Here is a 15333-nt window from a genome sequence, read left to right as displayed (position 1 = left end):
ACTAGCAAGGTAATTACCATGTAAATATCAATTCTTTATTTTCTTTCTTAATTCTTTAGCTCATCTCAATTCCATTCTGGCATACAGTGTGAGACAGGGCCATAATATTTTAAGTTTTTCAAAGTAATTTTCCAATACACATTTTGTTGAGAAAACAGTCTTTACCAATGTATATATAATTCTTCATTTGTCATACTGAATTCACTTCGATGTACGCTAATGTGGTTTTCCATTTTATATTTTGTTGATATCTTTTTATCAAAATTTTTTATTAAGGTTAGAGTTCAAGAATTGAATTCTATTCAAAACTTTTCCTTATTACAAACCGCTCATTTTTAAAAAATTCTACCTTCACTTTTTAAAAATTTATCTTTGAGGTTTTGGCTTATTGAATTAAAATACTTAATTTATCCTATAGTACAATGTCCCATTAGTGTGCATAATCATAATATCAGTGAATATCTGCATTTTGATATTTGGCAATCTGATAAGCAGAGGCTATGTACTTTAAAAATCTAATTTGTACTTATCTTACTATCAAAATACCTCTCTCTTTTCTCATATTTTTATTATACACTTATAAGTATGATGAATAGCCTATATTATGCCTTTAATATTTTTCTATTGGCTTTCTTATTTATTTATTTGTTTTTAGTAAGTTAGTTTAATTGAAGTACAATTTACCTTCACTAAAAGTCAATAAAAATATCAAGATGTGAGATTTATATAAATTCCTCAATATGAATGTAATTATTGTATATCTCAAAGATGTACTAATAAAAAAGCCTAAAAACTAAAATGTCAGCCTTTCATGAATAATTCTGGTTTTATGACTGTATGCAAACATAATCATCATTCAGATTTACTTTGCATCTTTTTATTGTTAAATTTCTCTAACTTTTAGCAGTCAATAATCTATCTATCCATCTATCTACCTATCTTTTTGGCCTTTTGGTGGCAGTAGGGATTAAATCCAGGGTCTTCACACTGAGCTATATCCCCAGTCCTTTTCATTTTGACACAAGGTTTTGCTCAGTTATTAAACTGCCCGGACTGGGTTGAACTTTCAGTTCTCTAACTACAAACTACAAGAGTGCTGGGGATTACAGGTATGCACATCTTTTGTCTTTTAAAGATATTCTAGTAATTAAATATTGGGTAGCCTTCTAAAACTGGCTTCTTTTTCTTAATTTAGTGCATTTGAAGTTCATCCAAGTTGTTCCAAGTGTCTCTAAAGCCTGACCAACTCTTGTCTTTTAGTTATAACAACTCTAGTAGCATTTCCCAGGTATTCTTTGCACTTGCCAAATGATTAATGACGTTGAGCCCTTTTCCGTATGCTTGTTGGCCATTGATATACTTCTTCGGGAAAATATCTATTCAAATCTTTTTCTCATTTAAAAAACTTTTTTTTGCTGTAACTAATATCACAAGGACTTCTTTTCCAAAAATTTACTAGTTTTGCTCTTTCACTCAGGACCATCATCCATATTAATTTAATTTTTGACTAAGGTGTGTAGGGGTTCAAACCGATCACTTTGTATGTGGATATTAAATTCTCTTAGCAACACTTGTGGAAAACCTTATATTTCCCTGCTAAATTTCCTTGACACCTTTGCACTTTCATAGAAATTTCAGAACTCCTTTATAAATTTCAGTGAAGATGTAGTTGCAGTTTTAATAAGTATTGCATTTAATGTGTTGATTCATTTGAAAAACACCATTTAATAATATTGTCATTTTCTTTCAATGGAGAAATTTATTTCAGAATTTATTATAGTTTCCTTTTGATGAGATGAATTGTCCTTATTTCTCCTCATTTGAAAATGTATTCACTGTGCTTTTAATATTAAAGGACATCATTGAGGTTTTTTCTCCAGCAGTTTAAGGATAGTTATTTAATTTGTTTGTTTGTTTGTTTGTTTTGAGAAAGGGTCTCACTATGTAGTTCAGGCTGGCCTTGAACTCACTATGTATTCCAGGCTGGCCTTGAACTCACAGCAATCCTCCTGCCTCAGCCTCCAGAGTGTTGGGGTCACAGCTATGTGCCACAGTGCGTACGTGGGCTCATTTATTTTCATTAGTTATATTCACTTCATTTAGGAAAGCACCAATAGCCACTCTAAACATCTTGTCCGCTCAGTGCAACACATTTCTTCTAAGATTCAGATTTTGCAGATTTTCCTTCTGGATGTATGCTATTGGTCCTTCATATCTGAGATACATTTACAAGTTGTCAGAACACTGTGAAGGTGAACTTGTGGATACTGGGAATTCTCTGTTTTTCCTGATGAGTCAGTCTCTCCACCTTCTCTCTAACTCGGCAGCTATTGTGAGTGGATATGAACTGTAAACCGTTTCTTGGGCGGGGGCATCTTTGTCTCAGTTCTTTTGTTTCCGTCTTCAGTTTGATTCTGTTCTGCACATGTACATTTCAGAGGTCAGATGGAGATGATGCTATGCAGAATTTTGAAATCTTTCCGTTTCAATATTCTCTGTTTCTTTTCAGCTGCCATGATTTCTTCTGGGCTAATCCTGTGTTGATTTTTTTTCTAGCCGTAAATGTTTGGCTTTTCCACTGATGATCTCTGCCCCTAGTGTTTGCCATCTGTACTTTGTCCTGTACAAAACACCAGAATAATAAAAATTTATCCTATATGTCTTTTCCTCCATCCTTTTTATATACAGTTCTGTTTACTCATTCTTAAATGTTTAAATGTTAATGCTTGGGTGCTGGGGATTTAGCTCAGCGGCAAAGCGCCTGCCTGGCAAGCGCAAGGTCGTGAGTTCAGTTCCCGGTACCGAAGAAAAACCAAAAAAATAAAAAAAAAATGTTAATGCTTTTGCACTGAGTTTGTGGCTTTCATATTTTTGTAGACATAATGAGTTAATATGAATGGTAAGCACTTCGTAAAAGTCTTAGTGGAGCATTTCTAGATGTAGAAATCAACACATTTCTGAGGATCTAATGTTTTATATTTATGTTCAAAAGTAATAGTGGTTTGCATTTTGTTCTTTTAACACACCTTTTCCAGGTTTTGATATCAATATCATTATGGTTTTATAAGATGAAAGATTTCCTTCTTTTCCAATTTGTGGAATTGTCTATCATGTAAAAGTTGGCAGAATTCCTCTCTTTACCTGGGTCCATTTTATATTTCTTCATACCTATTGACTTGCTTAGCAAAAGTCACCTGAGTTGCTCAGGTGTTGGATTTTTCCTTGAAGTGATTTTGATAATGTTGCTTTCATGCAGAAGTGTTTGTTTTCTCAAGATTTTCAACTTCACTTTCTGTAATATTTTACATGGACTTATCCTGATTGATAAAATAAAAGCATCTTCTATTCCCTGCCCTAGTCTAAATTCTGTGTGTCTATGCAACGTATAATTTTTACTATAGGGCCAGGGATATAGCTCAGCGGGATAAGCGCCTGCCTGGCAAGCTCAAGGTCCTGAGTTTGATTCCTGGTACTACAAAAAAAAAAAAAAATTTACTAGATTGGCAACAACAGTGTTATTCACCAGTGCTGTGAGAAACAAAATAATTGTTTAATTTATAATGTCAGTGATTCAAATGCAAAACACCAGTATGCGCAACTTGCTGTTACTCACCTTATACACTGATATGTAACTTAGTACAAGTTGTCTATTTACAACTGGATGTTTTCACATCCAAATAATTATGGGCTAGACAGCTAACAGATATATAGCAACTATCTTAATGCCTGGCATGTAACAGTTATTTTATAAATGATACGAGGACCATAACCACAAAAATTGCACCTTACTTAAAATTGTCAACAGCCCCAAGATACGTTTCACCTTGTTTTGTAGAGTAAAAGTCACAAGGCTCAGAGATGTTATTGAATTATTTAGGAGACTGCAGACCTAGGGTTTAATAAAGTTGCTTTAGCTATTATTTTGTCCTATTAGTGTGACACAGTTGCTTTATTATACCTCATCTTAATGACTCTCTGTGCCGCTTCATCTATGTTAGGTTCTATCTTGGGAAAACAAGAAGGTGAGAAGTTCCCAGGCTAAGGAGGTAAAACCGTTCACAAATTCCTAAAACATAAGTGATTATGGTAAAATCTATGAGAGTCCAAGTTAAGAAAGTTTCCTACATAAGAGGCATTTGAGTTGTGAAACAAAGGTTACTTAGCATTTAGATATTGAAACAAAGTTATGATTTCATGATGTCAAGGGACAAAGTTATCGTTTCATGCCAAAGAAGTGATTTTAACAACAGAACAATGGCAGGAAATGAATTCACGCTCCAAACAGTGAGTTTTGTCTGTGTTGTCAAGTGCACAGAATCCTCGGGACAGTTAGAAGGGGAGATAGGCAGGGCCTTAGGCATGAAGTGACTGACAAGGCAGATGTTTCTAGAAATGGCCATTCACTTACTAGAAGAAGTTGCCCATTGTGTAGGGCAGATGTAGAGCAACTGATTATTTTAGGGACCAGCTTGCACGTATTTACTGTATACCCGTAGACCACATGACTCTTACCTCACGCTAGCAACAGCTCACTCCAGCAACAACTCATCCCAGCAACAAAGGCTAAGACCCTGATTGGCCTAGAGTACACCAATCAGGGCACATCCCATAACCCTTAACTCACCTCAGAACAGCTTACCCCTGTAAGTATGGGCAGAGCAAAGCTATCACATTGAGAAGCTCCTTTTAGCCCCTCCCTGCCCTGCAACTTATTGCTCAGCAGCTTTGTCTTGGTCTTTGCAACAGTATGAATAAACCTTTGCTTCGCACTACTTTTGTTTTTTGACTTCCTCACTCTCCACTTGGAGGATCTTCGACTTTCAGTCAGCCTTGCCTCATTCCTGCATTCTTCACTGGAGTGAGGGCAGGAACCCTGAGGGACAGAGAGCATGACAAAGAAAACCCGTAGGTCCCCTCACCCCCATCCTGACATTACAGAATGAAATATGGAGGGGAAGGCCTGGAAAATCTTGAAATATCTTGGGTAGCAGATGAATGAGTTCTAGTTTTATTTAGCAGTATGTGGTGGGGCAGTTGTCGGTTTTGACCATGGAAATAACCTGATAATGCCTTTTACATGTTTATTATATGGTATTATATTTTGTATTGATATGCTGAATTGTAGATACATTAATATTATGTAATTTGTATTGCAAACATTTCCATGCAGTTTTTCTCTGTTTATTGGACTATTTTCTCAGTTTAAGCCATTTTTTTCCTTGGTGGAGATGTCAGGGAATAGAGTAATTTTTCAAGAAAATAAAATTAGGCCATTTTTACTATAAGATTGTATTAAGTAAAACCCAAAAGTTTTTTCTAGCACTTCTATGCTTTATTTTTTCAAGTTTAGGTTATTATCCCATCTAGAATTGATTTCAGTGTAAAGAATGAGTAGGAATAAAATTGTATATTGGTAGCTTATAAGATATTTGTCCCAACACTATCAATTTTTCTTCAGTGATACTAACTACATTTTTATAAAATGTGCATTATTATTTACTTGCAATTTGATCTTCATTGTATTTCACCAATTTATCTATCCATGTGACAGAACTACAGTTATAGCAATAATTTTTAGATATCTCTTATGAGTCTCTCATTATTAACTTGTCTTTTATCAACAGTTTTTATTCTTTTAAAGTGTTTATTATACCAACTTTTTATTATTTTGTCAAACATTAAAACAAATCACAATAGAATTGCAAACAGAATTTAATTAAAATTGTAAGCTAATTTTGGAAAAGTGACATTTTAATATTACTTAATTCTCCCAACCATGAACAGTTTTGTGTTTCCACTTATACAAGTCTTATTTGATACTCCTTAGTTATATTCAGAAACTTTCCTAATGTTGTCAGTTCTAGTCATGTTAAATTAAGATTGTTTCTGGTATTTGTTGTCATTGACACTTGGCGCTATTGTGAATTAAGCACTTTTCCTATAATGTTTATCTAACTGATTGCTGTTTCAAGTGAAATTATTGTATTTTAAAACATTTGCCTTACATTGTACATAAAAATATTACTTTATACTTTATATCACATTATTATTAGTTTGAACTATTTATCAGTATATAGACAGTATTCTTCTCATTGTCAGTAACTATATGAACAATAAATATCTTTACTTGAATGTGTGCTTTCCCCCTGAGAATATTACAGTAACTTCCCATATAAAGTACAGTGTGGTCAAATTTCCATTGCTGTGACAAAATACCTGAGGAAATCAATTTAAAGGAGTAAAGATTTATTTTGGCTCACAGTTTCTGAACTTTCAGCCCATAGTGGTTTGACCAGTTATCTATGGGGCCTGTGGTGATGTAGTCCATCACAGCATAAGTGTTTAGTGGACAAAAGCTGCTTCACAGTGGTCAAGAAAGAGAGACAGAGACCAGGAACAGAATGCACCCTTCCAGGGCACACCCCAGAAACCCACTCTTTCCAACCAGGCCCCACTTCCCAAGACTTCCACTGCCACCCAGCAGCACCCCCAGCTGTGGACCAAGCCTGCAACACGTGAGCCTCTGAAACACATTTCAGATCTAAGCTACAAAACTTACCATTAACCCTTTTCTCATTTTGAAGCAACTTCTACAGGGTTTCCAGTGTTATTTTGAAAAAGTTTTCCATACCTTCTCTGATTTCTTGCAGAATTATTGCTTTCCCACTTTTCTTCTTTTATTCTTGTCTGTATTTTAGTGTGCTAATTTTTATTTTTATTAGTACATATTAGTTATATAGAATAATAGGTCTTATTTGACACGTTTGTACAGCATATAGCATATTTTGATCACTTCCACACCATGACTTGCCTTGCACTTCTCTTCCCCCTCCACTGATCCACTTCCTCTTCTCTAAGATTCCCCTCAAAAATTTTGTCTTTTCTATTTTTTTTTGAGACAGGGTCTCACTCTGCAGTTCAGGTTGGCTTTGAGCTCACTTGGTAGCCCAGGCTGCTCTCGCACTTACAATGGTCCTCTTGCCTCAGCCTCTGGATTACTGGGATTGCAGGTGTGTGCCACCACGCCTGGTGCCCCCTGAAAAATTTTGGAGCCTGTTTCTTCCACTGAACTGTGCACTCTTTAGAATCCAGGAATGGTGATTACATTTTTTTGTTTCTCTTGAACTTACCACACCACCTGACACTGGGCAGAGTCTCACCTGGGATTTACATGGAACAGGAGCTGCTTTCCTGCATTTGGAAAAACAGAGAACAATACTACTCAACCTCTAGACAAGGACCACTAAAAGCAGAACAGAGAGTAAGTGAGGACTTGGGGCCGCCTCATGCCACCTCTTCCTCTACCAACAACCTCCAAAGACTAAGGAGTTGTAGCAGAAAACTCCAAGTTCCTAGTGTCAGTTTCCACCTTAGGACAAGGAGTTACATTACCAATTTTTAAACCAATTGAATTAGTCAATATTGGTAAAGCTCTCAGCATAGCGCCTGGCACATAGTAAGTCCTGTGTATGTACAGTGTTTAAGGATAGTCACATCAATATAACACATTTTCTAAAACAAATAATTAACAATAAAGCACACCATAGAAAATAACCCAAGTTACAGAAATTGGGGTAAGTACTCCACCTGTTTAAACATCCTATTAGTAGTTTCTGATCTGGTAACATTATTTTAGAATGCCTTTCCATTTGTTTTCTTTTGTCTGGTTAACTCAAGTGTCCCAGAAAGAGCTTCAAGTGAGCCTGTGAGTTTATCCTTTAAAAAAAATTGTTTCAATGGGCTGGTTCGCTCAGTTAGTTAAAGCATGGTGCTAATAAAATATTATTTCTACACTGATTATTTGTGGAGATTTTTAAGTTTCCCTGGGCTTCAATTTCCCCATTTAGCAATGAAGACTTAGATAGGTTATTTCTATGCTGCAGCATTTTGAAATTCTACAACTATTAAGATTTTTCTGTGATATTGTAAGCATCATAGAAACTACAAAGTGGTTGTAGTACAAACTATAAATGTGGAAATTTTTCTTACTTTTCATGGAATCTGTAAGCAGAGTAAAATCCCTCTCTTGGGTGCACATTTTAGGTATTCACACTTCCCAAATCAGTCAAAACACTCTTAACGATTTCATGGATCAATTTTACTTTACAACACATTTTTGAAACTTGAATTGCCTATGATAATACTATGCCACAGATAGGACAGATTGTGGTTATACATGTTGTGTATATGAGGACTATAAAACTCACAATGATTAAGTGACTTGCTGAGGATAATACAATTACAACACATGTGCCCATAACATAAATCAATGTCCTATCACTTTAATAATTGAGGTTTATTGAAGAAACACTTATTTAATTCCCTGGGACTTTGCTTTTTGTAATGATGCATTACAGTTCTGGGTGAAAGAGAGGAATTTAGGATCATATTGTCTGGTTCACTAAAATATAAATTAATGATGCCGCCCACGTTAAGGAATCTTATAGAACTATCTCATGTGGCTAAAATATTAATACAGATTCATTGAAGCCATCCTTGCTGCTGTGACTGGCCTTAACAAATGGCCATCATAAATGTGTCAACCTGAAAGTTAACATAATGGAAAATATAAATTTGGGGAATATTATTTTAGGTCTGGTGTCCCAAGGCAGAACTTGAGATAGGGATTTGTTTGAAATTGACTTAGGAGCAAACGTTCTCTAAATGAACATTCTCGCCAAGCATGGTGGTGCATGCCTGAAATCCCAGCACTTGGAAGGCTGATGCAGGAGGATCCTTGAGAGTTCCAGACCAGCCTGGGCTACAAAGTGAGCTCAAGACCAGCCTGAACTGCATAGCAAGACCTGTCTCAAAAAGACAAAAAAATAAAAAATAAATAAGTGTACATTCTATTAGACTAATGCATTGAAGTCAGGAATGGAAGGACATCAAAGTTTCTCTATCAAGCAAACCTCATCAAAGTGTAACTTTGACTAAATTCTTTGGGCCTTCCCAGGTGAAACTGAGAGCTGCATTTCAGAACTGTTCCACACATGTGTGAAGGGATGGGGTTTTCTAAACCTTTATGCTTTTCTCCACTAGGGCTATCTGTGGAGAACATTAATTCTGAGGTGCCTCTTGCTGTTCTCCGGTGCAGTCAGGTATTCCAGTAGTCTGGGGCCATCCTTTCAACAGAATGTGCACGAACAAAAGTGCTGGATTTTAGAAGCTAAAACACACCAGGAGCTCGTGTGCATGTAAATGGCAATGGGATCCAGTGGAACGTGGGCAGAACACTGATGGAGTCTGCTGAAATAACCCCAATTTACCCATGCTTTCCTTTTCCACAGTTGCAGTTATCTGCAGTGAACCAAAGTTTGAAAATATGAAATGGAAAATGTCAGAAATAAACTACTCATAAGTTTTAAATCACATGATATTCGAAGTTGCATTATGAAATCTCATGTCATCCTGCTCCTTCCCACTAGGGATAGGAGTCATCATTTATCCAGTGTTATCTATGCTGTATATGTCACCCACCCATGAGTCACTTATCAGCCACTCCAATTATCAGGCTGACTGTCTTAGGACTGCAGTCCTTGTACCTAAGTAACCCTGAGTAGTACCCTAGGCTAAGTCACAGCTCCTATATTACTCCTCTCCCTTCCTCTCATCACCTAGGCATTGTGGCATTTCTTATCTTCACAAAAAGGACAAGTACTGTGTAAGGGATATTTTGTGACACAGAAACTATATTCAGATAACTTCTATTATGGTATTTTGATAAAATTGTTCTATCTCAGTATTATTACTGTTAATTTCTTATCATGCCTAACTTGTAAGTTAAACTTCATCATAGGTATGCATTCATGAAGGGAAAAATAGGGTATATGTAGGTTTTGGTAGGATTTATGATTTCAGGCACCACCTGGTGATTTTGGAACATACCCCCCCATGGATAAAAGGAGGTTATGATATGAGGCTCTAAATACCAACTTTATTTCCAGAATTTATTTTCAGGTTAAAATGAGATAACTAAATGTTAATACATTATCTCTCACCAAGACTATTTCAGTGATTTAGCAAACATTTACTGAACACATGCCATGCAAACCACAACTATTGGTTCAGGGGATACAACAATTACAAAGATCAAAATCTCTGTTCTGATAAAACAGTCACATGACCACACACCAAAATGTAAGAAGCACATAGGATCTCAATAAACAGGTTGAATGCCCACTTAGTATTTTGGGCCTTTGAACATTGCCAGGGTTTATTTGTTTTCTTTGATTATCTGTTTGGGAAATCGTAATAATTTCCTTGGTGAGGGGTTTAGAGATTATTCCTAGCTAACATCCTTTTCTCAGGAGTGAGTCATTCTACGAGATAGAAAAGCAGGCAGCATGCTCCCCAGCCTACACACCAGCCTCTGCTCCTTGTGGTAGCTTCCAGCTGTGAGTAAACCCTAGTTTCCCATCATTGTTCTATAGTGGAGCTCGAGAGCACCAGTGCACAGCTGTCTTTTCTCCCAGCAGCAATTCTTCCCCATTTAAGGGTGTCACTCCTGCTGTTCTAGCTTTTTTCTTTTGATGCATTGATGTTGCACTCTCTACTGGATCATTTCTTTCATACCCACTTGCCCACTTCAGGGCCTTTGAACTTAATGTCCTTCTTGATATGCTCTTCCTTCGTTCTTTGCATCATACTATGTAAGTGCACCAGGCCATGAAGTCAAATTACTTGTATTTGAATCCTATGTCTATCTCCCAATGCCAATTTATTTAATAATTAGTTCAGATATCATCTACATAACGATCAAACTCTCCTTAAGCAATTATCCAAATAGTTGAAAATACACTATCTTGCATATTTTAAAATATTGTGTATTGGAGTCTTTATTTGGTATCTTCCTGGTCTCTCTCAACAGTAATGATTTGCTTAGCTGGTAAATGCTAGTGGTGAGAGTAACGATGGACAACCCCACTGAAATAACTCCAGTTTTTAGTCCTGTGCTAGGACACCAGTTTTTAGTCCTGTGCTAGATGCTGTACTAGCAGCTTTGTATTCGGTGTGTCATGAAATTACCACAGCAATCCTCAGATTTTCCTGTGAGAATACTGACACTGAGTAAAAAGAAATGCATTTTGTACAGTCACTGTTTAAAATGAACCATACCAGGCCATCAAAGAAGGTGAACTTTCTCTCTGGTTTCTTTGAGGGAAAATGGTGGTATGAATGCTTATGCATAGAAAAGTTTGAACAAAATATTGGACAGTGTTTCCAAATGACTGTTTCTAATGTATTGGTCTTTGGCAAAAAACAAGCACAAAATGATTATAAATAACATAATGAAAGTGCTTCTAAAGGGAAATAAAATACTGTAGTCAAGATATACAGCTGTGGTTACAGGATTTCATTTTAGAATAGAGCTTGTTGAATTTCTGCTAATGAAGGATTAGCTTATATTTTTTGGATTGATTTCCTCAAATATCAATCATCTCAGCTCTGTTTCTTTTATACAAAAGTAACGCATTTTGCTCTAAAACATTTGGATATAGACAATTTAAAAAAAAAAACACAAGTCATCCATATGCCTGCTGCCTATGTGATGATTGCACATTTTGTTTCTTTGCAGACCTTTTCTTTTTTAATTGCATTTTTCTGTATGTATATATTTGCACATTTATATGTACTTAAGGATAACATAAAGATTTCTATTAGCAGTGTGGGAAACCAGATACCCTAAATTATCCTTCTCTGTAAAAACAACCAAAAATCCTTGATAAACTATTTTTAAAACATTATAAATTACATTGCTGAACTCATTAGAAAATTAAGGGAAATCCTTAGAGATTGGAAAGGGAGAGAAATTGGGAATCCAGAAAGATAAATGAGCACTGAAGCTAATTTTGCCTAAGGCATCTGTCAAACCCTCTCATTTTGAGCTTCCCTCTGACATCTACTTGGGGCATGAGTGGGGTGACCATAAATCTCAGTTTGCCTGGGGTACTCCTCCTTTAATCATGTTGTTACTGCATAATTAGGATCAGCACTCTTTTTCACTCTTAAAAGTGCCTTGATTTGGCCAGTAATTTATAGTTTCACCAGAGGTGTGTCTCAGCCCTCACAGAAGCAGAAATCCTAAAATACTACTTTAATATAAGTCTCAGTAGAAGTAAAGAGGGCACACATGTCCCTAAAATGCGGTGCTAACTCCTGGGGAAAGAGACAGATAACTCCGAGAAAATATCATTCAGAGCCATTTGGGAAGAAAGTGAACATCCTTCCACTGGTCACAAACTCCTGAGTGCATCACATGACAAAGCAAATAATCAGAATGGTGGAATTTGTTGTTTTTAAAACTAATTTGTTGCATATTAAAAGTCAGGAAATACAAGAATATATGATAAAGTAAGGCTTCCCTTAAAAATGATTTGATGGTGAAAATATTAATGTTCACTCTATCTGGAAAGTGTGTGTGTGTGTGTGTGTGTGTGTGTGTGTGTGTGAATAATGCCTGAATCCTCAGTGATGTTGGCTAGGTATAGTAGCCTTTTTAATGAAGTATAAGCATGTATAATATATAACAAGAGTTCCATCCATTGTAATGTTGAGAACCACACAAAGATTCAGCTATGTCTACTTTTGTTTTCTGTTTTGCACAGAAATAGTTTCAGAAAGGCTTGAAGATGGACAGGAAATCATAAGATATAGACATATGGCAGTAGTCAAAGAAAGCAGATTAGATTTTCTGTTCATGCTGGGTTTTTTTTGTATCTTCTGCGTTTTGCTGTGAAAGAATATAATGGAATCATAGAGTCTCAAGTCAGAAATTTCATTTTTATATTTTTAGAATAAAAATGAGGGAAATTTTATTTTTATACTTTTCTTGAGGATTTATATAAAAGGCCTAATATTCAATATACTTGAAAAATATTTTGCATGGTGAAAAAGAACTTGCAAGTTTTCAAGCTATAGAGCCACTGGCATTTTCCACACAGGTAATACTTTTGTTCTCATATCTACTTAAAATTAGTAGCACCAATAAGGAATTTTAAACAACCAGATTGTCATGATTAAAAGTCTAACACTTATGTCTACATCACAGTAACAAAATATTTAATAAGTAAATATAATGCAAAAATGCAAATATTATTAAAAACTACAGCATCTATTTATATTTGAGAATGTCAATGATTTTAGAACTATATTGAAATATAAAACATTACATTTTAACTTAACAGTTACAGATGTGTGCTAGTAGATATTAAATTTGCATGTAGATTTTTTAATAATTTCCATGTAAGAATTGACAAAAATAGATTTTACGCTATCAGGATTTTCTTGTATGTTGATGTTTAAATTTCTTATTATATTTTGAAGATTTTAAAGTGTCATTCACTGTTTTTCAAAATTATCATTTCTAGTGGCTACATTATGGCCAACGTATTTCACTTGTTCTTTATTTTATATCTTTTCAAAATTCTTATGGCTAACATTGTAGCGAGCACGCCTATGCATAAATCTTAGACCAGCAATGATAATGATTTCTTTCAGCCATGTTGGAGATGCAATGTAGAATTTGGGGCTGTATCAGATAGCACTTGGATAGAACTCAGCGGTATACAAATCTTGCTCTGTTGTCTCATCTTGCCCATCCAAGGGTGCATATGCAGGAAGAACAATGATAGAAAATCCAGATAACTTAACAGAAACTTTCTGATAAATCTGAGTTTGAGTCTATGCCTCTCATTCAAAGCCTTTGCAGAGTCTGTATTTCCTGAGTCCAGATCAAAATACTTTCCATTGCCAGGCTCACATTCTGAATTGCTGGGCACAACAAAAGTGCTCCAGGTAAAAGTAAGTGAGAAAGGATGAAGACAGCCAGATGGCATTTTCCTAGTGCCGCTGCCCACATGAGGGAAGCGAAAGAGTGAGAGAGGGAGGAGAGGCAGAGAGAGGGAGTTGTGGAGGGGGAGGAGAGCGCGCGTGCGAGAGAGAGCTCTTATTTAGCAGTTACCCTTCCTACAAATAAAGTTAGCCTGAAAAATGTCCTGTAACACAATTATATTTCCTGTGAGGGGAAAGTGGGACAGGATGGCAGAATTAGTCAGAGCACGAAGACTTGTAAGAATTCTATTGCTACTTGTCTCCAGATTGCTCTTCAGAGAGGTTCTACTACCTTATGGAGCCATATGGAAATACATTTTAGTGCCTAACTAATTGCATCAAAATCAGCTTTGGTTATTGTAATTTGAAAAGTAATAATTTAAATGATAGAATTGTGTGTTATTTTCATTTGCTTTCTATATTTGATGGAAATTGCAAAGAAATGTGTGGGGGCAATGGATTCTATGTACCCATCACCTGATTTGTCGCCAAGTTACCTCCACTCATAAAGTATTAGTCAGCTTTCCTTTCACTGAAACACAGAACCGCAACTTAAAGATGAGAGGTTTAATCTGTCTCACAGTTTCAGGGGATTCAGCCCATGGCTGGCTGGCTCCAAGGCAGGAACATCATGGTAGAAGAGTGTAGTGGGGGAAAATTGCTTAGTTTGTAGCAACTGGGAAGCACAGCAGGGGAACGAGCCAGAGAGCAAGGCACGGGGGACCATGTATTTGACCCGTGGTCACATCTCCGTGACCAACCCAGCAACTTTCAGTAGTGTGTGGTTCACACTCCAATCAAGTTGACAGTTAATCTTAAGTGTCACACATAATTGTAGCACAGTATTAATATGGAGAAAATAACATTGGCACAATCCAAAATCTTATTCAGAGCTCACTAGTCTTAAATGTACTCATTTACATGTATTAATGCTTGTATATGTGTGAAGCTGTGTTTATGCAACGTTATCACCTTTAGCTTTATGTAACTTTTACCATAATCAAGGTGTAGAGCTGTATTATCTCTTCTTCTATCTATTTATAGCTGCTCTTACTCATTCATGATCACCCATAAATTAGCAACCACTCATCTAGTCACCATTTCTATACTTTTGTCAATATTAGAATGTAGTAGAAATAAAATCATATGATTTATAACCTTTTAAGGTCACCTTCCTTCAGGTACCAATATTCTTTTAAGATCCATGTCAGTTTTCATGTGTATAAATAATTTTTCCTTTGTTATTAAGTATTATTCCATGGTATAGATGTACCACAGTTTGTCTGGTATTCTTATATGTTGCAATATTTTTATCCTTTCTAGGCTTTGGTTCCTATACATAAAGCTGTATGAGAATCGTTTCACACATTTTTACATGGGCTTGAGTTTGATTTCCTAGTGATAGATGCCCAAGGGCACAATTGCTGGGTCATATAGTCAGCTTATGTTGACTTTTGTGAGGAACCAGAAAACCGTTTCCAGAGTGTTGGTGGACACTTT

This window comes from Chinchilla lanigera, unplaced genomic scaffold (genome assembly GCF_000276665.1).
Source record: "Chinchilla lanigera isolate Chin_1 unplaced genomic scaffold, ChiLan1.0 scaffold00097, whole genome shotgun sequence".
Taxonomy (NCBI): domain Eukaryota; kingdom Metazoa; phylum Chordata; class Mammalia; order Rodentia; family Chinchillidae; genus Chinchilla; species Chinchilla lanigera.
Note: the sequence above shows the minus strand (reverse complement) of the source record.